Raw genomic sequence first — 26,937 nt, forward strand, 5'->3', positions numbered from 1 at the left:
ATGTTATAATTTGCAAAACCAGAATAATGTCTTATGACATCACTTGATGCTTTCCTTGGAACACTGGGATCTGAAATGACTAGAGGTCAACCTTTTGATGCCATTCTTGATGGTGTTGTCTGAATTCTGGCTCTGAATAGTCTTGGTGCCTTACATATTTCATAGTCTTGCATCAGAAGATTGCTCAACAGAGATACTGACATACAAAAAGTCTTTAAGTCAATGTGTTCTAATTGTAGCAAAGGTCTCTATATTGTAAAGCACTGGGTATGTAGATCTGATGACATGTGTCCATAATATCACAGGTGTACTCAGTGAACCCCTGTAATGTACTAGTTGTAGTGGCAGAGGTCTTATTCCTACAACAGCACCTCTTGCCTGTAAAAATCATTCTTAATATTAATCCCTAATATTTCTGTTGAAAATTGATTTTAATTTAGGGATAGTGCTGGGCAGACTTCTACGGTCTGTGCCAGAGCCGGTGGTTGGGAGGCGGGGGGGATAGTGCTGGGCAGACTTATACGGTCTGTGCCCTGAAGAGCACAGGTACAAATCAAAGTAGGGTATACACAAAAGTAGCACGTATGAGTTGTCTTGTTGGGCAGACTGGATGGACCGTGCAGGTCTTTTTCTGCCGTCATCTATGCCTCATAGTAACATAATAGATGAGTGGAGTGGAACAGATAGATGTGAATCACTTCTCTACTCTTTCCAAAAATACTAGAACTAGGGGCATGCAATGAAGCTACAAAGTAGTAAATTTAAAACATATCAGAAAAAATATTACTTTACTCAATGTGTAAACTAAATTCTGGAATTTGTTGCCAGAGAATGTGGTAAATGCAGTTAGCTTAGCATGGTTTAAAAAAGGTTTGGATGGCTTCCTGAAAGAAGTCCATAAGCCATTATTAAGATGAACCTGGGGAAATTGGCTGCTTATTTCTAAAATATGCAGCATAAAATGTATTGTACTGTTTTGGGATCTTGTCATGTACTTGTAATCTGGATTGGCCACTATTGGAAACAGGATGCTTGGGTTGATGGACCTTTGGTCTGTCCCAGTATGGCAACACTTATGTTCTTAACCAACCCAAGAGTGTGCGGCTAAAATGGTGGACGGGCAAGCATTGGTAACAGCACCTGTGAGTGACTGGGCTCAGGAGAATTTCCCGCACAGTGACAACTGCTTTAGAAGACTGCCTCAATAAGCTTCAATCTGCGGTTTATGAAATTAACGAGAAGTTTTATTTCCATGCCCGCTAACTGATGGAGATGGAACACCGTGTGTCTGCCCATGAGGATGAGGCCCAGCATGTGGCGCTTCAGCTAGCGGATCTGCAGAAAGAGACCGATGAGCTGCATGAGTGACTTGACGAGCCGGATAATCAAACAGAAGAAATAATCTATGCATTGTAGGATTACTTGAAGCTGTGACAGATGTGGACCCTTACTGCTTTTTCAGTTCCTGGCTCCATGAACATCTAGGCCTTGATGGTGATGGTCACTCTTTTTGTTGTGATCAGGCTCATTGTCTGGGAGTGAAAGGGGAACCTTCCAGCAAGCCCAGCACTGCTATTGGCCATTTTATTAATTGGCTCAAGAAAGAAAAACTGCAGAAGACTGATCGCAAAGTGGAGTGGCTTGTCACATCCATTAAAAATAGTAGTGGGTGGAATTATACTAAGGAATCCTAGATTATGTCTCAGTTTGTACAGTATTATAACTCCTTATATCAGGAGAGGGAGTTTGATGAGGAGTTGAGAGATTTTCTTTCAGGATTTGCATTTGCCATGTTTTACTCAAGATCAGCTTTGGGATTTGAATTCTCCTATCTCAATGAGGGAGGTCCACTCTGGTATTAAACTATTGAAATTAACCAAGGCAACAGGACCTGATGACTTTGGAATGGAATATTATAAAATTCTGTCTGATCAGGTGGTAAAGCCTTTATGTGCTATTTTTAATGGTTTAGTGCATGCCACTCCGGAGGCATGCCAGAATTTGGTCCATATTGTTTTTCTGCCCAAACCAGGGAAGGACCTATTTCAGGTTGACACATACCATCCTTTCTCCCTTTTAAATCAAGACATTAACTTCTTGCGGCTATTTTAGACCATTGATTAAATGCCTATATCCCTGCAGTTGTGCACGGTGATCAAGTGGGTTTTGTCCTCGGTCTCTATGCGTCCATGAATCTTATGAGGGCCCTAGTGGACATACATGAGCATTGGGGGTGGGGGAGGGGTATGGCAGACATTGCTGGCTTGAATATAGAAAAAGCTTTTGATAGCATTTCCTGGCAATATCTTTTGTAGGTGTTGGACAAGTATGGTTTGAAGGGTACGTTTGTTGATTGGGTTATAGCTCTTTATACTCTCCCTCAGATGCAACTATTAGTTAATGGCAAGCTCACAGTGTGTTTTAACTTACAATAGAGGATGAACCAGGGTTGTCCATTGTCCTCCCTGCTCTTCCTGCTGGCCATTGAGCCTTTGGCTATCAAGATTCGGCATAATAGTGATCACTTGAAGGGTATTGTGATCAGATGGGTGGAGATCACTCTTAACCTATTTGCAGATGACATCTTATTATTTGGCCCATGCCCCTAGTCATCTCCCAGTGGCCCTGTCACTCATCAAGGCCTTTGGTAGAATTTCCGACTTACTGGTTAATTGTTATAAATCCAAGCTGCTTCCTTTTACAGGAGGAACCAATGAACCTTGGTCCCCTTCTTTAATCATTCCACCATTGAAGAAACCAATGCGCTACCTGGGGATTTACCTTAGTACCAACCCAATCGTGATGTATAAATGTAATAACTTAGACCCCTTGGATAAAATTAAGCAACTTTGCTTGTGTTTGAAGAATCTTCACTTTCCCTTGTAGGTAGAATGACTCTGGTGAAAATGATATTACTCCCTAAGCTCTTGTATCCCTTGCAGACTGTCCCCATTTGCATTACCCAGCAAGATGAGAGGTTGTTCTGCTCTTTAATTAGATCTTTTATTTGGCACAATAAGGCGGCATAAATAGGGCATCACCTCTATAATGTGGCTGCTTTAATGAGGGTTATTTTTGAGGGGATTTCAGGGGTCCTGTTTTTCCCCTCCAGGGTGGTTGGAGGGCTGAAGTCATCCGCTATCATTTTTGAATTTGTTGCATATGCCTTTTGGTATTGGGACTAAATTTGCCTCAAAACTGTACTTTGTTAAACCTTTTTTAGAGGTGTGATGTAGGTGTAGGTGATGGCAACAGCGTAGCCTAGATGCGTCCGCCCTCTTTCAGTTGGTACGCAAATTTAGACTTCCTGTCTGGTCTAGGCCCTCGTCAGTGACCTGGTCTGAGCTGTAGTTGTCTTTGTCATTTGATGGACCCTGGGGATGGCATTTCTGTTTCCTTTGCACAGGATAAAAAAAAGCAATCAGTTGTGCTATCTCCAAACATGTTATTATGGGTCTACTCTATAGAGTTGTTTTGGTAATGCCTGGACCTATGGTGGTATGGATTTTTTTCTTCAGTTGCCAGGGACACCTAATTGTTTGTTGACTTGGTACAACATCTTAAAGACTACTCTTCCCCTGGGGGATATTGATGGAGACATGCAGGGGTGTAATGGGGATTTGGGAGCAGACTATTTACAGCCCCAATTTTGTGCTCTTTTTCCCACTCTGCAAGAGATGGTTAAAATGGCGGATTTGCAGGAGACACAATGTAAAATTCTTCATAGATCCTATCTTTCTCATGTTAAGGGGACCTCCTTGGGTCTCTGGGCTGACAGTAGGTCTTTACATATAAGACAGGGTGTGGTATGCTTCTGGAGACCAAATTGCTGAAGCTCCTGCTGCTCTTGCTGGCTCAATTTTCAGCGGCAGGAGCATTAGCAGTGTGGTCTCCAGAAGAAGTCATTGGTAAAATGGGTCCCTGTCAGGATCAACGCCGTCTTGCCTCTCTGTTCAAATGAAGTAGTGCTATTGGACAGCCGCAGCATTGCCTGGATGCTTTGAAGTTCGTTGCAGAAGGAAATCATTTTTGCTGAAAAGATTTATACAAAGCTAAGTGTGCTTTTGTTTTTAGGGCACTATTGCTTATTTTGATTTTGGAATATAGAAGGTCATGTTTGGATTGTTTTTGGATACTTTAAAAGAGGTTTTTCTCACCTATGATTACTTTTTGAATTGGCTGCAGTCAAGAGTGATTCACATACATGTTCATATAACCAACAGACTTTATGCCAGTTTGATGAGGTATTTTCCTCCTATTTTTGAATACCATTTGAATTGATAACTTAGGATATTTTTTGAGTTGTTCAAGTTTCATTATATTCACTATTTGGTTTCAAGGTTGCACTTATGAGTGTTTTAGTGAATGAGATTCTTTCTTTTTAATTTAGTTTTTGCCGATATGAGTGTAGCCTATATCTCCATTCTACTATAGTGGATAACAGGCATTATGCCTTTTGTGGTGGCACTTCCAGGAGCTCTTGGCTCTTTCAGATTCTAAGGGTGGAGCCGGGGGTGGGGGTAGGGGGTAGTGGGTAGAGAGTGTGCTTGTTGGATGGATGTGTGAGTGAGTGCATGATGCACACTTTCATTGTTGTTGTATGGTATGATTGTGTGGTTAGTTTTTATATTTTGAAAATGAAAAAGTCCATGGGGGATGGCTGCCTAATTTGATGGATATTCATTTATGTGGGCATTTCAAAAAACTATGCACACTATTATGGAATATACCCAATCTGTGCCTAAATTAGGCGCAGGTATTTAGGCCTAGTTTTAGGTGGCCAAAATGGATGTCCGTGATGAGCACTTGGCCGACTTTACTTGGTCCATTTTTTCTTGCGACCAAGCCATGAAAAGGTGCCCAAACTGACCAGATGACCTCCAGAGGGTATCGAGGATGACCTCCCCTTACTCCCCCAGTGGTCACTAACCCCCTCCCACCCTAAAAAAAAACCTTTAAATTATTTTTTTACCAGCCTCAAACATCATACCCAGCTCCATGCCAGCAGTATGCAGGTCCCTGGAGCAGTTTTAGTGGGTGCAGTGCACTTCAGGCAGGCGGACCCAGGCCCACCCCCCCCCCCCCCACCTGTTACACTTGTGGTGGTAATTGTGAGCCCTCCAAAACCCACCCAAAACCCACTGTACCCACATGTAGGTGCCCCCCTTCACCCCTTAGGGCTATGGTAGGGGTGTACAGTTGTTAGGAGTTTCCATTATAGCTGAAAACCGGGGACGACCATCTCTAAGGTCGACCATCTCAACATTTAGGTCGACCATCTCTAAAGTCGACCTAAATGTTGAGATTTGGGCGTCCCCGGCCATATTATCAAAACGAAAGATGGACACCCATCTTGTTTCGATAATACGGGTTTCCCCGCCCCTTTGCGGGGCTGTCCTGCGAAGACGCCCTCATGAAAACTTGGGCACTCCATTCGATTATGCCCTCCACGTGTTTTTGCCAACAGAATCTTTTTTTCAAAGTCAGTTTGTCAAATTGCCCCATCTTCCAGGTTTACACAGATTTGATTCAATTTCTCTGACACATCAGCATTTAATACTATTTCTAGCACTGGTATCTCTCCCACATCTTCCTCAGTGAAGACCGAAGCAAAGAGTTCATTTAATCTCTCCACACATCAGCAGGACATAAGACATCATTGAAGTTATTATTACGCTGAAAAGCAAAAATAACTCTTTAAATTCTGAAAGCATGGATGGATTTGCAAGAAAGGGAGATGTTTTCTAATAATTTTTGTCCTGCTGATGTGTGGAATCGAGACAGTGGGAGAAGACTGAGAGAGGGGAAACATAGAGCTTGTGGTCATTGTTCGGTATGCAGTGTCATGATGGAATCGGAAGACTTTAGGGATCCACAATCCGAGAGGGTTTATCCTTTATACTGTACAACGGATTGTTCTTCGAACAATGTCATTTATATTATAACATGCCCTTGCCAATTACTGTATGTTGGACAAAAGTCTCGATGTTTGAGAACGAGACTAATAGAGCATCGACACTGCATCCAAGGGGAAGACCTACGAGCCTATGGTGTCGCACTGTCTAAAGAAACAACATCAGTTTTCAGAATTAAAGTGCATTGTGATGGAACAAATGAAGGTAACAGAACGAAGGGGAGATATTAGACGGATTTTGCGACAAAGAGAGCAGCGATGGATATTTGAATTACAAACTGTCATTCCTAAAGGCTTGAACGTAGCCATTGAATGGAGAGGTTTTTGTAAGTGCATTTGATTGGAAGGTATATTTGTGACGTCAGACGCGGAGTATTTGGGCTTCTCGGGAGAAAGGGAAGCCATCCGCCATTTTGCACCAGAGAAAGTCGGAGACGGTGTGATACATCACGAGCTTGGAGATGTTGACATGAAGAGAAATTCCCCTGAAGCAGCTATGTTTTAGCGAAACAGGGCTTCCCTGTCGGGACTTTAAGGAATCTTAAGATTTTTTTGGGTACAAGGCTGGACTTTAAGTGAATTATGAAGACACTGTCAGTTAAGGTAAGTACCCATTCCAAGTGATGTCTTTTTGAAAGTTTAGTCTCTATGATTTGTGTTTGTTGAGGCACTAATGCAGTGTTTTTGTGAATTTGATACAGTGAAGTTTTTTTTGTGAAGACATATGATTGAAGTGGTTCCCTCATTAAACGAAAGGCGTGTCCTTTAAAAACGAGAAGTTCCGATTTTTCTGAAGTCTTTTTTTCTCCACTTTTTTCATCATTACCTGCCATAGTTGCCCCCAAACATATTATATGTAAGGTAGAATTTTGGAAGACTTTTTGATATTGTGTTCTACTTATTCCGAACATTTTCGGTAATTGAAATCACCCATTATTATTGTGTTGGTCAGTTTGTTAGCCTCCCTAATTTCTGATAACATTTCTATATCTGTCTGTTCATCCTGGCCAGGTGGACAGTAGTACACTCCTATTACTATCCTTTTCCCCTTTACACATGGAATTTCAATCCATAGGGATTCCAAGATGTGTTTTGTTTCCTGCAGAATTTTCAATCTATTTGATTCAAGGCCAGTGGTGTGCTGGAGCCAGCTCGCACCGGCTCACAAGAGCCAGTTGTTAAATCTTTTGGCATCTTGCGAGCCAGTTGTTCTGGGAGTGTGAGCCAGCTTGCCTCTCCTCTCGCCCCTCCCCCTCGCGAGCTGCAGGGTCACAGACTCCCAGCGCTGGCTCACCTGCCTGCACTCAGCTCCCCAATAGCCCTCCTTTCCTTCCTGCTGCCGCCTTGCCTTTAAATATTTTATTCTACCATAAGTCGCTTGGCTTGGTTTGCCTCTCAATGTCCAGCTTCTTCTGATCTATTTCTTGTTTCCACGAGGGCGGAACACTGAGAGGGAAGGGAAGGCTGGGGTGAGCCAAGCCTGCTGCTTTCAGTGCTGAGACTTGGGGTAAAATAAAATATTTAAAGGCAAGGTGGCGGCAGGAAGGAAACGAGGGTTATCGGGGAGCTGAGGGCGGGCAGGTGAGCCGGCGCTGGGGTTGGAACTGGAACTCGGGGGCTAAAAAGGGGGGCAGGTGGAGGCTGGGGCAAGTCACTGCACATGGGTGGGAGGGGAGGATAGGGGGCAAAGGAGAATCGCTGGACATGGAAGGGAGGGCAGAGGAGAATTGCTGGACATGGATGGGAGGGGAGGGCAGAGGGAATCGCTGGGCATGGATGGGAGGGGAGGACAGGAGAAATGCTGTACCTGGGTGGAGGAGAGGAAAGACAGGAAGGAGATGCACATGGATAGAGGGGAGGGAGGAGAAATGCTAGACATGGATGGAGTGGAGGGAAGGGGAGAATTGTTGGAGAGAAGGAAAGACAGAGGAAGGAGATGCATACAGATGGAGGGGAAGGAGAGAGAGAGAAATGTTAGACATGGATGGAGGGAAGGGAGGAAAGATAGAGGAAGTAGAAATTCTGGATATGGATGGAGGGGAGGGCAGACAGTGGAAGGAGACACATGGATGGAGGGGAGGGGAGAAAGTTGAAATGCTGGACATGGATGGAGAGGAGGGAACAGAGGAAGTGAGATGAACATGGATGGAGGGGAGGAGAGAGAAAAATGCTAGATATGGATCATGGAGGGGGGAGAAGAAAAAAGCTGGACATGGATGGATGAGCGGGAAGAGAGAGGAAGGAGATGCATATGGATGGAAAGGAGGAAAGAAAGAGGAAAAAGATGTCTTGAGGCCGCCCTTGTAAGTCTCAGCAGCCATTTTAAAAAAGATGCAGAAGGAGGAGGGTCACCGGCAGCGGGCAGGAAAGAATGGGGATCTTTCCTGCCCCGAAGAATCCACTATACCACCAGGAATGCTGCCTTCAGGTATGCACTGGGAGTGGGACCCTTCAGCTCAGGGGAGCAGGGAGGAGGTCTGTAACAGGTAGGTGAGTAGAGGTGAGGTGGGGAGGATACTGTTAAAAAAAAAGTTAAATTCTTAAAAATGCTGCCGTCTTGTGCATAAGGATGTACACATAGGTAGAGTAGTAATTTGTTATAAATCGTAATCAGTGTGTCATTTGAAGGGGCTGGTTATAGGGACACCTAACCCTGTTATTGGTGCAGAGATTTTTATTTTCTCCTGGTAAAGGGCTTCTAAAACAGACATCATATTATGGGAATCAGGTGCTCAATGTTCAGAGTTTCTATCTATTTATTTACTTATTTATGGCATTTTATCCCACATTAAACATGAATTAGATTGGAACCTGGGAGCATTTCTCAGGTAATGCATCCACCCCCCCCCCCCCCCCAGGCTCTCTTCCCGGGTATAGACAGCTCTGCAATTTGTGGAGGGGGCGCAGAGGGTGGACTGGGGGAGAGAGCCTGTTGTTAAAAATTTACCAGCACACCACTGTTCAAGGCCCTCCTTAACATACAAAGCTACCCCTCCACTAGTCCAATCCACCCTGCCACTACAATATAATTTGTACCCTGGTATGATAGTGTCCGACTGATTATCCTCTGTCAACTAAGTCTCGAGATGTCTATATTATCTAAGTTTTCATTTGTGCAATATATTCTAACTCCCATCTTATTTCTTAGGCTCCTGGCATTCACATATAGACATTTCAAACTATGTTTGTTGTTCCTATTTACATCTTGCTCAGTAATTGACAGTATTAATTTGCAATCTTTGTCTGATTTTATTTAAGGATACCTGATCTACTATGGTATCTTTTGTAACCGTCGCTAGCGGAAAACCCTATTTTCCTGCTTTGGTGATATCTTTGAAAGATACTTGTTCCAACTGTGCATTTTTGAACGATCTGTCAGCCTTCCCCCAGGTTCTAGTTAAAAGCTGCTCTATCTCCTTTTTAAATGCCCAGGCCAGCAGCATGGTCCCACCCTGGTTAAAATGGAGCCCATCCTTCCGGAATAGGCTCCCCCTTCCTCAGTTCCTTACAAATCGAAAAGCCTCCTCCCTGTACCATCGTCTTATCCACTCATTGAGACGCTGGAGCTCTGCCTGTCCTCTTGGGGCCCTGTGTGTGGAACGGGTAGCACTTCAGAAAATGTTACCCTAGAAGTTCTGCAATTGAGCTTTCTACCTAAGAGCCTAAATTTGCCTTCCAGAACATCTCTCCCACATTTTCCTACGTTGTTGGTACCCACATGTACCAAGACAGCCGGCTCCTCCCTAGCACTATCTAAAATCCTATCTAGGTGATGCGTGAGGTCCGCCACCTTTGCACCAGGCAGGCAAGTGACCAGGCAATCCTCACATCCACCAGCTGCTGTCTACTTGCCTAATAATCGAATCATCAATTACCACAGCCATCCTAACCCTTCTCTCCTGAGCAGTAGCTCCTGGAGACACATCCTTGGGTGTGAGAGGATATTTGCATCCCCTGGTGTGCTGGTCCTGGCTACAGGATTACTTCCAGCTGCACCAGGGTACGCTCTCCTTTTAGAAGGCCTGCCTCCTCCAATGCAGCACAGGGGCTGCCAGATTGAAGGTGGGATTTCTCTACAGCATCCCTGTAGGCTTCCTCTATGTACCTCTCGGTCTCCCTCAGCTCCTCCAGTCTGCAACTCTAGCCTCTAGTATCAAGAGAACAAACTCGTTTCCCTGGAACTAGAAGCTCTTTGCATCAAGCAAACACATATGACCTCTCACCAACTGGGAGATAACCATACATGTGACACCATGCAAAAGACTGGATAGCACTCCACTTGCTGCTGGCCTACTGTCCTGCATCTTAGTTTTATAGAGTGTGTTTAATTAAAATCTTCTTAAAGTACAAGGGATATCAGATGAATATAAAGAGCCTTAAGATTATATGGTGTTGTATTTGGTTTTGTGTTTGCTTCTTGAAACTAATTTAAATGTTATTAAAACTCTAATGAAAACTGTCCTCTTGTTCCTAGCTACAGCAGGGTCAACACAGTACAGAACTCCTGCATCACCAGCTTGAACTTGGAATTCAGCCAGGAAAGAAGACACACATAAGATTCAGTGAAGCTCTTCACATTATGGTGAATGACTACAATAATGAAGATCCAATTGCTTATTTGGGAGACATTGCCAGAGTTTTAAATATCAATACTGTCTGAACATTATATGCTATGTTATTTTTTATGCTAGAATAAACTACAGAATTATTTTTAAATACAATATTGTCAATGATTATCAATTATCAGTTGTTTTAATATTGCTACATAACATTTTGTATGGCAAAGAATCTAAACACATATCCCCATACCCCTCTTCTCATAACTACCACATACCTGTTAGTTGAGGAATGCCACAAATGGGGATAGCACACAGGCAACAAACTGCTAGATATGCTCTGGCACCTGCATCAGACCTCCCTTCCCCTCCCTCCCCCTCATGCACATTAAAATCATTTGTGAGGGAACCTGAAAATAGAATTGATGCCCGCATTGTGAACAATGAGCAAAGCGAATCTGCCATGTCCATCTAAAGTGACAGGCAGAACCCATCAATGCACATTCCCACTACAAAAGGAACATTACATCACACATGGCACTGTCTCCACTGCTGCATTCAAAAGACATGTACCCTAAGCTTAGCAGTACATAACATACAACAGAAGGGAAAATGGCACATCTAAATTCTTATGATAAAGCTAGGCCCACAAGTACATGGTATCATTGACCCAACAAATAGCAATATGGCCTGTCATTAACAAGAGGGACGATTCCTGGAATTTAATACAGATCATCAACATAACTTGCTCTTGGTCCACATTAAACGTCATCTGCCATTTAGACGCCCAGTCTTGTAAGGTCCTCTTGTAAATTTTCACAATCGTCTTGTGATTTAAACAACTTTGAATAACTTTGTGTAGTCCAACAATTTAATTACCTCACTAGTTACTCCCATCTCTAAATCATTTATAAAATATGTTAAAAAGCAGCAGTCCCAGCACTGACCCCATGAGGAACCCCACTATCTACCCTTCTTCGTTGAGAATACTGACCATTTAACCCTACTCTCTGTTTCTATCTTTTAATCAGTTTTAATCTACCATAGAATACTACCATCCTATCCCATGACTCTCCATTTCCTCTGGAGTCTTTCATGAAGTACTTGACAAATGCCTTTTGAAAATACAGATAACCAATATCAACCAGCTCACCTTTATTCGCATATTTGTTCAGCCCTTCAAAGAAATGTAGTAGATTGGTGAGGCAAGATTTCCCTTGACTAATCCATGTTACCTTTGTCTCATTAATCCATGCCTATGCATCACTGAGTATTTTTGTTCTTTATACTACTCTCTACCATTTTACCCTGCACTGATGTCAGAATCATTGGTCATAATTTTCTCCAGAACCCTTTTTAAAAATTGGTGTTACATTGGCCACCCTCCAATCTTCCAGTACCATGCTTGATTTTAAAGATAAATTGCATATTACTAAATGTTTCCTATTTTTCACTTCTATATGTTTTCATATCATAAGGGAACATGAGTCCCTAAAAAACCAGGTTTATGACCATCCAGGTGACCCAGGCCAACCAGGTGCGCAGATCCAATGGCAGATAGCAACAGAAGAAGTAACAGCTGTAGCTTGCATCATTATAACCAAGGGATCTGCAAAACTTAGAAGAATGGTCTAGATGTTGACAAAATTTATGCAAAGAAGTGCAAAGATGCATTTGGGGAGTAGAATCTAAGGGAGCCATTTTGTTCTAGGAGGCGAGAGGCTGGTAAAGACAGGGAGAGGGACCTTGGGGTGATGGTGTCCGAGGATCTTAAAGCAACAAAACAGTGTGACAAGGTGGTGGGCCATAGCCAGAAGGATGCTAGGCATAACCAGAGAAGAAAGGAGGTATTGATGCCCCTGTTCAAGTCGCTGGAGTATTGTGTTTAGGTTTGGAGGCCGTATCTTGCCAAAGATAGTAAAAAGACTAGAAGCAGTTTAGAGGATGATGACAAAAATGATATGGGGCTTGTGTCAAAAGACATATGAGAAGAGATGGGAAGATCTGAATATGTATAGCCTAGAGGAAGGAAGGGACAGGGGTGATATGATACAGGCATGTAAATTGAAAGGTATTAATTAGAAACAAATGACAAGATGGATTTGGATAGGCTGCAGTGGGCTTTGATGGTAACTCCAGTAGTTGGAACACAAGGACAGAGCTGGGCATATTTCTATGGTCTATGCTCCAGAAACACCAAAAGAAAGATCATGATTAAGTATATAATATCACGTTCATTGTTGATTTAATCATGAATTGATAATGAGTGTGACTGCTGGGCAGACTGGATGGACTGTTCAGGTCTTTATCCTGCCATCACTTACTATGTTACTACGTTAAGTGGGTGTCTCTCACCTCACACAGAAATGATAAAGGCAGATAGCACCTTATAGACCAACTTATCTACTGAAATATAACCTTTCCAAGAGCAGAGTGCATTTAATTACATGCATCTGCTGCATTGTACCCTGGCTCCTGTATGTAAAGGTCTCAATAATTGGTATTCTATAAGATGCCACAGGCCATTGGCATTGTGGTGAATGACAGCCTTATCAAACAGAACTTGATGATGTAATGGTTATCTATAAGTCTAGGAAATGGGTCCTGGACCTATATATCCTGTCATAGGAATGCCTCCTGGTAGCCCTTTCCTGTGCACCTCATGCAGTAGGGCCTGCAGAGCCTACTGGTTCAGGTCTGTCATGACTCTTGGCTCCCACCATCAGAAGCCAGATATTTCCACCACTAGAATCCAAATATCCCCACCACTTAGCATTCTGAAATACACATTACCAGTGCTCTATTACATGCACATACATTGTACCAGAGACTCAAAGAAAAACACTGATGCAAACACACACAGAATACAGGATAACAAGCAGAGCTGAGGGCTATCAAGCAGAAGGCACACCCAGATAAACACAAACTGGGGCACAGTAAGTTCATAGATGATAGTTGAGAGGCACACAGGTAGTTTAGGAAGGGCTGCAGCGGGGAGGTGCACACAGAGGCTTTGTACTGGAGGGGCTGTAGACAGGTTACAGAGAAGGATAGTACACAATGCAAGATTATAAGAGGCTTTTGAATTTAAAAGAGCAAGAGTGGATATTTTCCTTCAACACAGTGATTCCTATGGGACTTAATGCTTGAAATGGAAGATTTTAAAGATTGTTTTTCAACTTTGCTCTAACCGACAGTCTGCTTTAAAGTTCCTGTTTTCTGACCAAAACTAATTTTTTCTTGCAAAACAAGCTTAAGTCATGTCTCTGATTAATTTGGTGCAAAAGGGAAGTGGAGCATGTTTAAGGTTCAGGAGATAAGCCATCTGGCCAGTGGTTTGTTTACTTAAAACCAAGAGCCATGTGACTACATTCTCTTGCACATCTTTGTAACATAGTAACATAGTAGATGATGGCAGAAAAAGACCTGCACGGTCCATCCAGTCTGCCCAACAAGACAACATATGTGTAACCTTACCTTGATTTGTACCTTGATTTGTACCTGCCTTATTCAGGGCAGGTACAAATTTTACTTTTACATGGCTCTGAAAAAACCTAATAAAAAGGGGAGCTTTGAACAGTGAAGCCAGAAGTTCATCTATGGATGCATGAATGTGGTAATCAATGACCAGTGATGTATGTATATTATGATGTAATGATTATTGCTTTTCCTGGTCAAAAGACTCCTTGCTTTTTTTGGATGTAGTGACCAGTGATGTAATGATTGTTTCTTTTCAACTATAGATAGGTATTATTGTTTCTCTTCAGTTCTCAATTATATAGCTTAATCATTGTGTAAATAGCTTAACCACTGTAACATATAACATAGTAAGTGACGGCAGAAAAAGACCTGTACGGTCCATCCAGTCTGCCCAACAAGATAAACTCATATGTGCCACTTTATAGGTATACCTGACCTTGATTTGTATCTGCCATTTTCAGGGCACAGACCGTAGAAGTCTGCCCAGCACTAGCCCGCCTCCCAACCACTAGCCCACCTCCTAACCACCGGTGCTGCCACCCAATCTCTGCTAAGCTTCTGAGGATCCATATCTTCCTCAGATACAAATCAAGGTCAGGTATACATATAAAGTAGCACATATGAGTTTATCACTGGATGATCACTGGATCTTTAGACATTATTTTAGAAAGTAGGCATCTTTTCGGCCTTTTCACATAGGCACACTATTTTGAAATTACAACCATCAGGCCAATGCTCAGACCTCTGGCGCTATATGGAACAGTGGCCGACCAGTACCATGGGAGCAGTGCAGAAAAATAGCTCCCCTGTGCTCATCTGTAAAAAGATGCAAATGATATATGTGCTTTTTGACCAAAAGCAAACTTGGAGAAAAGATGGCTGAGGAGAGATATGATAGAGGTCTATAAAATAATGAGTGGAGTGGAAAAAGTAGTTGTGATGCATCTATTTGTTCTTTCCAAAAATACTAGGACGGGGGCATTTGATGAAGCTACAAAGTAGTACATTTAAAATGAATCAGAGAAACTTTTTCTTCACTCAACGTGTAATTAAATTCTGGAATTCGTTGCCAGAGAATGTGGAAAAGGCGGTTAGCTTAGCAGGGAAAAGTCCATAGACCATTATTAAAATGGACTTGGGGAAAATCCACTGCTTATTTCTGGGATAAGCAGCATAAAATGTTTTGTACTTTTTTGGGATCTTGCCAGGTATTTGTGACCTGGATTGGCCACTGTTTGAAATAGGATGCTGGGCTTGATGGACCTGTGTGCCTCTCAACTATCATCTATGTTAAGTACATAAGTATGGCAATACTTATGTACTTATGTACTTAACATGCCTAGTGCATGTGCATAAGATTTTGCCATAAGTAGAGCTTTTGTTCGCATGCATCATGCAAATCTGGAAGCAAAGCATGCATCGGTGCTATTATGTGCTGTTAAATCTAAGCTTTTCAAAATAGATTTTTGCCTGAAATGCTTATATTTAAACACAGAAAATAAGAACCAATGTGTGCTTTCACCTTCGGGTTTGCTCTGACTCACACACATTTGACTGTTACTACCAGCGCTTAGGGGCTTCCACCGGTTTCCTTCTGCTTCCAAATTAAATAAAAACCAGCAGTTTTTAAAGAAACAAATCATGGGAAATCCTCTCTTCAAACATCCAAATGCCAACTCTGAGCTGGTGTTAGGTTTTCAGCAGTAAGGGCAGCTTTGTTTTGTGCACTGTTCTCTGAGCATTGGTAGGGAACAGGACACAACCTCATTAACATCTATTTGACTACATTTCAATACTTTTTGCGTTGTTTCCTGTGCTAGAGCCAATGCTAATCGGCTCTAGCACTGGTTTACATTCTGAGCACCGGCTCACGTGTGTAAAACTGGTTTTAGGTAATGCTGCACAGCTTTGGCAGTTAGTTTGTGTAATTTGTTCCTTGGGTGGTAAGATGTGCTTCTTGGAAAAAAATGTCAAACAGCATAGCATGTACCAAACTGTGCTAGCTGTTATTAGGAGAGATCATGTGCGCTACCAGTTAAAGTTGTACCGTAGCAGTTAGGGAGTAATTCTATAAAGTGTTTGGTGACATTTACATGTCAAATACATGTGCAAATGGTTAGAATAATGACATATATATATAATACCATACACCTGTAAATGCCAAAATTCTATCTACGTGCTATTCTATGAATTGGTGTCTAATTGCAATAGTGCATAGCTGGAAGATAGGTGTACACATGGGCAGCATTTGGGTGGAGTGTGGGTGGGGTGCACAGTTACATATGGAAAGTATCATTTGCATGTGTGGTTCAGCAATTTAGGCACAAGTACTTATACCAGCTTTTTGATTGGAATAAGTGATTAGTGGTTTCCAAACCTGGTCCTGGAGGCACCCCAGCCAGTCAGGTTTTCATGATAACCACAATGAAATATTCATGAGACAGATTTGCATGCACTGCCTCTTTTGTATGCAAATCTCTCTCATGAATATTCATTGTGGATATCATGAAAACCTGACTGGCTGGGGTGTCTCCATACCAGGTTTGGGAACCACTGGATTATGCCTAAATTATAGGTGCATATTTCACCTGTTATGCTGGTATTCTACAAAGGAAATTAAACAACATGTTTACTTTATAGAATAGGAACCCCTAGGTGACTAAATATAGATGTACTGTTATAAAAGTACCTCCTTATTGCTAACATGGAATAGGATGGAGAATGGGTGGAGAACAGAGGCTGTGTCTTACATTTAACACCCCCTAAAGTACTGTATATTAACTATTAAGGCAGCAGTAATGTGGTATATTTAATACCACCTGAATAGGTGTAGCTAACTGTATCCTGTTATCTGCTGTTCACTTAACACACCTAAAGAATATTGGAAATGCCAACAGATAATGCAGTTGCTTTGCAGTTTTCCAGGGCTTAATGTTGGCTGTGAACTGGTGGTAACTGAAAAATGTAGCCATTTAGGCCCCACAATATATACTTGGACTTGAAAGAAACAATTTTTCAGCCTTTATTTAAGGAGGGTTTTAAAACTGTGTCACTCTCAAACTCTGCCAGCTACCATTAACCAAGTTTGGATACTTTTCATACATGGTATATGAAAATAAAAAGTCTGGGATAATTTGAGCATTCACTTTTCAGCTCTGTCCTGGTTGAAATAGCATATTTTAGGCATGGGAGAAGGTGGAGGGCATGCATAAACTGGAGAAAAAAAATGCCCTTGGGAACTGTCTACATTTTGCATTTTTCCAGTACAATGTAGGTGATCTCTGAGTCTCTGGAGGAATTTCTTTGGAACAGGTGCTCTCTAGTGTCACAAAATTCTGAAAAGACTGACTTACAGAGTTCAGGCTAAACAAGTTCGGTAAAATTTCCATTTTAAAATGACACCAACTCCGCCAAGTAAAATATGGCTATGAAAAAGTGATTAAAATACCATTGCCAGATGTGTACATGTAGGGTTGCTAGCTTTCTACCTAAACCTTTCATGTCTTTTAATGATCGCAGACTATTTAGTAAATTTAAAAAAAAACTTGTGAATTGTCTGATTGCTTCTATTACATTTTAGACAAGAAAAATAAACTTTTGTGTTTTAAAAATATAATTTTATGCAAAGGATTGCACACTACTTAGAAGGTGTGATCAATACGGAATGAGAGGTCAAAGAAATAATACCAATAGCTCAGGGATGACGGTTATCACTGTGAAAGTGAGGTGGGAGCAAGTCTTTTAATTGGTGATAGTGAACGTTTGTTTTATGAAAATTAACTTTATGTTTACGGAAAGAAAAGTATCCGAAGTCGTATCTAGAGCTCTTTCCATCTGTGATACTGGCTCTGCTTTTCACAGAAAGCAAACGTCTGCAGACAACCTAAACAGTGACATCGTTTGTGTATTAAACCCATAAGAAGATATGCTGACCAGAAAGCAAAGAAAATTCAAAGGGTTATTTTATTTGAGGTATCGATATTTTCTTTTCAGATGTTTATATTGACGTGCTTATTCATAAAGTCTTTCACAAAACACAATAGAAGTAGCTTAATGTATGTTTTCTAATTTACGAAACATACCTAGTTGGCGTGCAAAGGGAGCTAATTCTAAGAACCGCATATTCTTAGTTATTTTGATTTTGTCCATTTTGAAGGGTTTCATTTTTTATGTAGGTTAAATTAGGTCATATAAATTTAGCTGAGGGGGGACCCCCCCCCCTTTCCCCAAGGACTTCTTCCTTGAATCTATTCTAGAAATTGACGTAAGCCTGCAGCTCCTTTTTTTTTTTTTACCCAAGATTTCAGAGGAAGTAAATATAGATTTTGTTTAAAAAAAAAAAAACTAGTAGGCTAGTTTGGGTTATTGATTTATAGACCGTATTTGTAATCAGAAAGAATACTATAGATATTTGTTCTTTTAACGCAGTGTTGACAAAATGGGAGGCAACAAAAAAAATCAACAGAAAGCAGTATCCCTCAAAAGTATTATAGGAAACCATCTCTTCTCTATAGCTGTATACTTTTACAGACTGAAACTGCCTTAGAACTTCACGATGATGAGAGAGAGAGAGAGAGAGATTCCAAATGCTAATTTGAAAAGGTCCGGACAAATATGAAGTACAGGGTAGAATTCGAGTTCAATTACAAAACGTGCAGGTATTTACTGAAATGTTAAGGGTCGCAGTTAGGCAATATAGTTGAATGAAATAATGAATCGGATATGAATAAAAAAAATGGGGAGGAGGGTAGTGAAGCGGCAGGGGGAACTATCCGTAAGCAGATAGGCTTTTCTCGGTTCCCAGGATGGAGAATATCTGTGGTCATAGCGCCCTCTTCCCACAGTCAGCCTGAATAAGAGACTTTTTTCAACACCGTCTTGTTTGTGTTTTGTGGTTCCCCCTCCCCCCCCCCCCCCGACTCTTTTCAGCCCTATACTGATTACTTAAAATGATTACAAATTTCAAAAGCGTCCATAGAGATCCATACTTTCTGCGTTCCATGATACCTATTTTGTCCTGTATGATAAAGCTGTTTGTAAAGAAATACAATATTGTAGTTGGCAATGGCTATTGCAGGATAATGTGTGGGAAATGTACATAAGGCGGGTGAAATCATAACCAATAGTCAATATATCCCATAATCTGACATCTCAAAAGATTTATGACGTATGTTTTGAAAATAAGAAATAGTTTTGTAATAATTATAAATGCCTTTTGGCTTAAATAATAGTTTCATTATTAGATTCAACATTACATGTTTATTAGAACTTAAAATGTGAGCTTAATCAATGGAATAAAACCAAACACATATGTATGCTCATAATTAATGGTTCGGCCCTACATTTCAAATACTCCGTTTGTTACAGTCATGGAAATGCTTAGTACACACATATTCAAACACAAAAATATTAACAAATTACATATAGTGAAAGGAGTTTTGAAAATGTCAGACGTAAATTTTGGTTGTAGTCATCTGGAAATTCTATCCTGTATTCTCTATAGATGTTCATGAGGTTCATCAGAAGTTAATTTGAAACACAGACTTGTTTCTTTATAGTTTCCTTTCTATTTGGTTTGCCTGTACTTTAACCATTTGCCATGGTACCATCTGTGTGCATATCTAAGCAAAATATGTACTGCCTAAATTGTGTAATTTTTGTAAAGAAACATTATTTACTTTCTAATAAAGTATATTACTAATTTTACATCTGTTAGTATATATAACACATGTTTCAGACAGCCTGTATATAGCACTAAAATATATACATAGACATATATTTCGCTAGGTATTATGTAATGATTAATGATTAACCTAGCCATAAACAACAATAAACCTTTTTAAAATCTGACTACAACTTGTGATTGATTATAACTGAAAAGCAATGCTGACAGAAAAATTAAAATTTGACTGCTCCTGTTGTATTTGAATCAGGAGAAATGTTTGCGCGCCTCAGATTAGACGTACAGTGCAGCGTGCCGTACTTACGCGTCTTAATTCTTTGAGGTACACAGAAGACGCGTTATTCGTTTTCAGGAGCACAATATGCAAATCGTAAGAATGCGCAAACTTCTCTTTTATAAAATGATATGTATTTTTTTGCATAAATTTCCTTGTGGAAAATCAGCCTGATCATTTGGCCCTCTCTCCTCTAGAAAAAGAAATCATTGTATCTAAATTAATTTTAATTGCTCATTGATGGCCAAACACATAAGAGAAAACAAAATGATATTAATGCAGCCTTCTGGCCTGTTTCGTCTTTGTAATTATCAGTCTTGATTTATACTCTCTTTCCAGATCAGTCGTAGGTACACAATGATACTAAAAGAGCTAATTTCTTGCATAATTTATCTGGCAAGTTGTTTTAAATATTACGCTTTTTTTCTCTCTCTTTTCTGGGCTGTATTACAACCTTCAGCTTGGAATCAAACATTTCAATAAGCTCAGGATCGTGTGTGCTAAATACAACAGACTTAATGTTATTCATTCCCTGATGCAAACAAAACAACCACTCTATTCCCAACCAAGAAAGCACGGCAAATAATTATGAGGAGAAAATGAAAGCATTCTTTTCTCTTACTTAAATAAATACCTTCCACAGTCTCGCTCCACCCACACGAGCCTTCTAAAATTAAAACGGCAAATTAAAGTTCAAACTTTTAAAAGTTTACCTTATTGCATCCTAATATTACTTTAATCGCATTAAAATAAATTGATTGCTCAGTGCCTGGATCTCAAGCTTCTAAGCAGAAATTATTGCGCTGAAAACTGTTGTGAGGAGCACAGAGCGACGTTTTATTCGGGCAAAATCGCTGGAATCTAATTTCATATACAATATTAATATATATTTATTAAAACACTGCGCGGTTTGTGCTTTTTCATGGATAAGTGTAGGAAAGAACCATACAATCGTTTGGAAAAAGATTGTCATTTTCAATTCACTTTCTTGTATCTCTGCTACAGCCCAGGGAGATTCTACTTAAAGATTCCCTTTCCATTATCGTTTCCCTTTTAATGGGACGGCACCTCCTGCTGGCCAATCTTTTAGGCCTTTTATACTCCATTCACTGGAAATGTGAACGGTTTCTTCTTTCCAGAGTATATGTTGCATAGAAGCGCTTTCTTGTTCCATCCTGCTTCTGTAACACTCCTTTCCACCCAATGAGGACCACAGGCTAGGCTACTCTTTGACTAATTGAGCTCCAGGTCTTAACAAACGCGTTTGTACCTTTTAATTCCAGTTGTAACTTGACTGAACAGCTTTCCTGTTTGGGGGGATATGAGAAACTGCGGACAGTCTGAATAGTCTACTTTTTCTAACCATGCATCCGTCTGTCGTATCTTACCGCCAAGAACGTAGTCTCCCCGCTCCAGTGTCAGGGTTTTTTTTCCCCCCGCCCTAACCAAAGTTCATTTATAACTTGCAGATTGAGAGTGAAGACACATAATTGCAATACATCACCCGAAACACTCGCGCTGTGTAATAATATCTCCATAGGCCACAGGAAACGGTACGTAAAAATAATATAAGAAGACTTAGAGTTTATACATTTTTTGCCGTCTTTTCAAGGCTGCTAGAGTTTACATACATTTCACAGTTAATATCACAGCGTTTTTAAATATTATAAATAACCTGGAACAAAGAGCACATATTAAAAAAAAATGTTTAACCTGCCCATGAACAAAAAATAAGATAGGGTCAAAGTATAAGAAAGGAGAACTCTGGGATATAGTTTTTGACTATTTTTAGTATCTTGCGGTAAAATATTGATGACGTGCATATTTAAGAGTGAGTATGTATTATATACACTCACTCTTGTAAGATATACGTGTGTGTGTGTCTGTATATTTTTCCCCCCCCCCCCCCCCCCCCCCCCCCCCCAGCAACACACACATTTAAAACGCATTGTGTGTGCTTGAACCAAGTGGAGGTCTGACTCCGAATAATCTGAAAAGGTTCCGACCATTTCCTCTCCTCTGGCAGTTTGCTCGCTGACTCAGAGTAGGTTTCTTGCATTACAAAAGCCTTCCCTGTTCCTCCTCCCACCCCCACTGTCTCAGCATCCAAGGAGGGGGGCGGGTCACTGTGGATATGCAGATGAGGCAACCGTGACAGACGGCTCTGTTTTCCAATGTCCCTCAGAAATTCCAAAGCTGCTTCCTTCAAATCTTCACTGCGGATTCTCGTACTTGTCCTAAAATCAGCATTACGGGCGCTGAGGGAACCGGCTGACGGCTAAAAGAATTCCTGATTTTTAGGGGGGTCTCTGTCTCTCTCTCTTTCTTTTTTTTTACTCGATTGATTGATTTTTTTTCCGATCCCACTTTCCTAGATGTATTTCACTTCTTTTTCGTTTTTTGAAAGCAGATTCTGTTTTAGCTTCCCTATTTCCACATTTTTTTTGGAGGTGTGTGCTGGAGGGGCGGGGAAGGTGCCAAAAAAAAAAAAAAGCAACCAAACTATAGCAAATCCTCCCACAAGTAGAGCGGCAAGCCAGCAAGAAAGAGAGCGCCAGGGAACGGAGAAGCGGAGGCAGCAGAGCGGGGATCCCCAGCCCTAGCCCTCGCCAGCTGCAGCCGCCCTCCTCTTCCTCCCCAGCCGCGATGTCCTATCCTCAGGGTTACCTCTACCAGCCCCCAGGCTCGCTGGCTCTCTACTCCTGCCCCGCGTATGGAGCGCCGCCACTGGCTGCCCCTAGGAGCGACGAGCTGGCCAGGTCTGCCTCGGGCTCAGCCTTCAGTCCATACCCAGGATCGCAACGTTCAGCGCCCAGGCGGCGGCCACCGGCTTCAGCAGCCCCCTGCAGTACTCGGCAGATCCCGCAGCCGCCGGATTCCCCTCCTACATGGTAAATACTTAAGAGGCCAGGGCTCGGAGCTGAACCGCACGCGGCAGAAAGTTCATAATTGGCACCTTTGCGGGGTGAAATCTATTCATGCATTTAAGGGGGGGGGGGGGGAGCTATGTCTACATGTGTGTGGCAAATAAAAACGTACAAGGTATCTAATATTTTTTTCATCATTTGTAGTTCTAGATTTTGGGGCGAAATTGCTTTCTTCGGTACCTTTTTAAAGTGCATTTGCTAACATTAAGTAAGCGTTTTGTCTGTTCTGTCGGCTTTGGTTTTGGAGGTGATTTTTTTTTTATTATTGTAGTTTAATTATAGGGGCATGTGATTGTGCATCCCGGGGAGATTATTTACTTTCGGGTTTATTTTAATATAATAGTTCAGCGGGTCTTTGAGGAAAATAGCTTGTGATTACTATCACACGAAAACAATAATTAAAAGATCACTAAAATACGATTTTTTTACATATATTTTGTACTCACGTGGAGAATTTAATACTAAACAACAATATTTCTTGCTTTTTGTTACTTAGCAGTGGGCATCAGTGATAGAAGTTGCAAAACTATTGGCAGGCTGCTAAGAGCATGTAATATAATTGTGCAAAGAAACATGAACAAGAATCCCTCGGACTGATTAAAAATTATCATCTTTATTTGCAATTTTTCAACTTATTTTCTCCATACAATCCTAAATACCTGCAATTTTAATGTTAAATGAAAAGTGCTAAAGATATCACATTTGAAAAATTTGAAGCCATGTAACTCTTCTGGTTTACAAATAATTCTGCAATACTTACAGGAGTAATGAATTGATAATAGATTGGCTGAATTTTCCTTAAAAAAAGTCACAGAAAGAGAACAGCTTTTTTTTTTTTTAAACTCTTTGAAAAGAAATGTAGATATCAGTTCACTACTTGTAGGCCCAATAAATATGTGTGCTTTGGGAAATATTCTGTTAGAACAACCTGAAATAGTTACAGGGTAAATAACAATAGGAAGTACAATGTTTAATTTAATAGCCGCCCCAATGCCCTTATCTCTCGCTTTCACTCTCATTAAGAAGGCGAAATATCAGCCTGGGAAAACGTTACCTACTATTATCACTGATGTCCCCGAAAGACTCATTGAAGACTGATTTGAGGGATGAACTGATAACACACGCTTTGTCCCTTCTAGGGCTCTCCTTACGATGCTCACGGCACAGGAATGACCGGAACCCTAAGCTACCATCCTTACGGGAATCCTGCTTATTCTTATCAGCTCAATGACCCGGCCTATAGGAAAAACGCCACCAGAGATGCCACGGCCACGTTGAAAGCTGGCTGCAGGAGCACAGGAAAAACCCTTATCTACTAAGGGCGAGAAGATCATGCTGGCCATCATTACCAAGATGACCCTGACCCAGGTCTCACCTGGTTTCGCCAAACGCCAGAAGGAGGCTCAAGAAAGAAAATAAGATGACGTGGGCTCCTCGGAATAAGAGTGAAGATGAAGACGAAGAGGAGGCGGACGGTGGAAGAAGTCGGGAAGAAAGTTCCAAGACTCAAGACCACGAAACGTCAGCGGAGGATGAAGGTTAGGCACAGTCACCACCATGTTTTTTTACCTTCCCTACCGCGTGTCCCCTTCAGTGGGGATGAAAGACAATCTGCTATTCAGCATTTTTGTTCTTATTTCCTTGTTAATTCTGATTTAAGTAAAAGATAGCGTGAGAAATACCTGTTCTGTCATCTGGAACCTTTGTCTGCATGTTAGTAAATATATTTTTGTCTGATTGAAGAAGGGTTACAGTGTCAACGTTACCTTTGCTCTAATACGTGTCTTTGTACAGTGTATTGTACAAATTATGTTTTCTAGAATACACTGTATATAATAGGTAGAATAGCAGCCAAACAAGGTAGTTTAATAAGCCTGAACTAATTGTCCACGCCTGTAATAAGAAATTTCTTTCAGATGCCAGTTTCAGAGCTCTTAGAGCCCGTACTAGCTTGTTGGTTTAGGCTGCTGCATTGGGTTTGGTAAACAGAACTAACAGTGAATGTCTTGTTTGGCTTGGATTTGTTCTAGGTATTAGTTTACACGTTGATTCGCTCACAGACCACTCTTGCTCTGCAGAATCGGATGCCGAGAAAATGTCTTGCAGACACGGGGACGATCTGTGTGAGTCTGGATCCGAATCCAAAGACAAGTACGATGATGATGAGGAGGAGGAGGAGGAGGAGGTAGATGATGAAGACAGAACCCTTTCTATGAAACCTGTCACCTCCTCCCCCCTCACTGGATTGGAGGCACCCTTCTTAATCACCAGCACGAAGACACCTCAAGGAACTCCAGTAAAGCTGTGTTGGACAATAGGATTTGCCCAGCTCCCAGACACAAGCCATCAAACCCAAGCTGTGGTCGCTGGCTGAAATTGCTACTTCGGATCTTAAGCAGCAGAACTTGAGGCAAAGCTGCTCTCCAACAGCTTTATCTTCAACAACCCCTTCCTCTACCTCTCACAGCTCGGCTTACTCTCATTCTTCCATTTAGGAAGGCATATTTATTATACTTCACCTTTTTATAGTAATTATACAACTATGGAATTTTAATGCACTTCAGAGCCAGGGAATCCTGAGATACAACTCAACAGCTGTGGCTTCCAATGAAGGACTCAATCAGACTGTGCTAAATACAAGCTCTGTGTACAAGCAGGGCAATGACTCTTTAAAACCCACAAGCAATCAACTAGAGCAACATTACAGGCCCACTAGTTTTCAGCCAAAGAAAGGTAGGTCAGTCATTTCTATAATACACCTCTATTATTAAGAATTAAAAAATAGAAATGCTAGAGTGCACCATTACATGAAGGCCCTCCCTGAAGCCAGAGAAAGCAAACCTTGTAGTTTGTGGTAATCATAACCGTTTTAGTATTTAAAATCTACCTTTCTTTGATACTGGTGAAATGTTGCACTTCCAGTGTAGAAATCTTTTCAAATAAATTGGGAAATTCAAGGATGACAAAGCAAATATGTTTACAAATAACAATATGAATAAAGTATTTGATATTTACAGGTTGTATAATCCAATTATTGAAAATAAGAAATAAACTCAAGAATGAAGCCAGTAAAATATAGGTTAGAAAAATTTCTGATAGGAATGTAACTGGTTTATATTGCTAAGAAAGACTTTGAATTAGCAACAATTTGCTTACATGTTTCAGTTTGTCTTGTTTATTAAATAAATCATTGATATTACAAATTTCATAGACATTTGGGAAATGAATAATGAATTACTTACAGGTGTTTTTACATATCTTGGCTGTGAATATTAATGTGAGGCAAAGTTAAAATATATGATCTAGTTAGCTAACTGTGTCTTGTAACTAACTGGTGGTTATATTTTAACAGATTCCACTGAAGTCTGCACAGTTCGAGTACAACCATACCCGTAGAAGTAATATCACAGAGCCATACAAGTATGTGAGAACATTTCCTTCTACACTGACTATTCGGTATCTGATCCAACATAAATCGTCCATTAGTAATCTTTCATACCTTAATTTCATTACAGGAATTTTATTTTTAACCAAAATCAGTTTATTCAAATGTTATTATTTTTTTTATTCTTTTAAATCTTTCCCCAGTTTTATCATAATTCAGTTCACATGCATTTTAGAAGTATAATCTTCAAGTATAAGCAAATTTTCAAAAGTCTAATAATATTGTTATTAGGAGAAAAGAACAATTTCAATATATGGTTGAAACAATATAATTAGTTTTGTCAGAAGGACAGATATGGAAATTTCTTGTGCAGAATAAGCCTTCAGAACATTTACAAAAATAAATAACCTTAATTGAATCTTTAAATTGTTTTACTCCAATTACTTTTGGTTAAGAATTGTGAGATAAACTTTAAGATAGCCTGATGTAATTTATAACAGATTGTGTGTGCAACTAGAAGATATTGGATGATCTGGTTTTTTCCTTGGTCTACAGGTAGGTGTCACATTGCTTTGAAAAAAAAAAAATCAGCAAAGCCATCATCTATCCCTGAACTAATCAAATAACAAATCTGTAATTCTGGATCACAGCTTCTACCACTGTATAAAAGAAGACCCATAAAGCACCATTAAAATCCACAATTTCAATAATTAAAAAA

At 40.7% G+C, this 26,937-nt stretch overlaps 1 pseudogene; it reads left to right on the forward strand.

The window, feature by feature from the left end:
• The first annotated feature begins 22,312 nt into the window (after positions 1–22,312).
• Positions 22,313–26,470, forward strand: LOC115459686 (annotated as a pseudogene).
• The last annotated feature ends 467 nt before the right edge of the window (positions 26,471–26,937 follow it).

Source organism: Microcaecilia unicolor, unplaced genomic scaffold, assembly GCF_901765095.1.
Source record: "Microcaecilia unicolor unplaced genomic scaffold, aMicUni1.1, whole genome shotgun sequence".
Classification (NCBI taxonomy): domain Eukaryota; kingdom Metazoa; phylum Chordata; class Amphibia; order Gymnophiona; family Siphonopidae; genus Microcaecilia; species Microcaecilia unicolor.